Source organism: Eucyclogobius newberryi, unplaced genomic scaffold, assembly GCF_026437365.1.
Source record: "Eucyclogobius newberryi isolate DKJ021-1_F unplaced genomic scaffold, fEucNew1.0.hap1 SCAF_14, whole genome shotgun sequence".
Lineage (NCBI taxonomy): Eukaryota > Metazoa > Chordata > Actinopteri > Gobiiformes > Gobiidae > Eucyclogobius > Eucyclogobius newberryi.
This window is the reverse complement of record NW_027315768.1, coordinates 3,696,537-3,697,038: the sequence shown is the minus strand read 5'-3', so window position 1 is coordinate 3,697,038 and position 502 is coordinate 3,696,537.

Here is a 502-nt window from a genome sequence, read left to right as displayed (position 1 = left end):
CGGTAACAACCTGGAGCTCAACGCCCAGAAAACAGTGGAGATGGTCGTGGACTTCAGGAAAGGTAAAGCCCACCAGCTCCCCCTCACCATCTCGGGCTCCCCCATCTCCACTGTGGACTCCCTCCGCTTTCTCTGCACCACCATCACCCACGGCCTCAAGTGGGAGCCCCCCACCAGCTCCCTCACCGGGAAAGCCCAGCAGAGGATGTACTTCCTGCGGCAGCTGAAGAAAGCAAAGCTGCCGGCGGAGATGATGGTGCAGTTCTACACGGCCATCATTGAGTCCATCCTCACCTCCTCCATCACCTCCTCCATCACCGTGTGGTACACTTGAGCCACAGCCAGGGACAAACAAAGACTACAGCGCATTGTGCGCTCCGCTGAGAAGGTGATCGGCCGCAGACTTCCATCTCTGCAGGACCTGTACGTCTGCTAGACTCTGGGACGTGCGGGTCGAATCACAGCCAACCCTTCTCACCCGGCACACGGACTATTTGAGCCG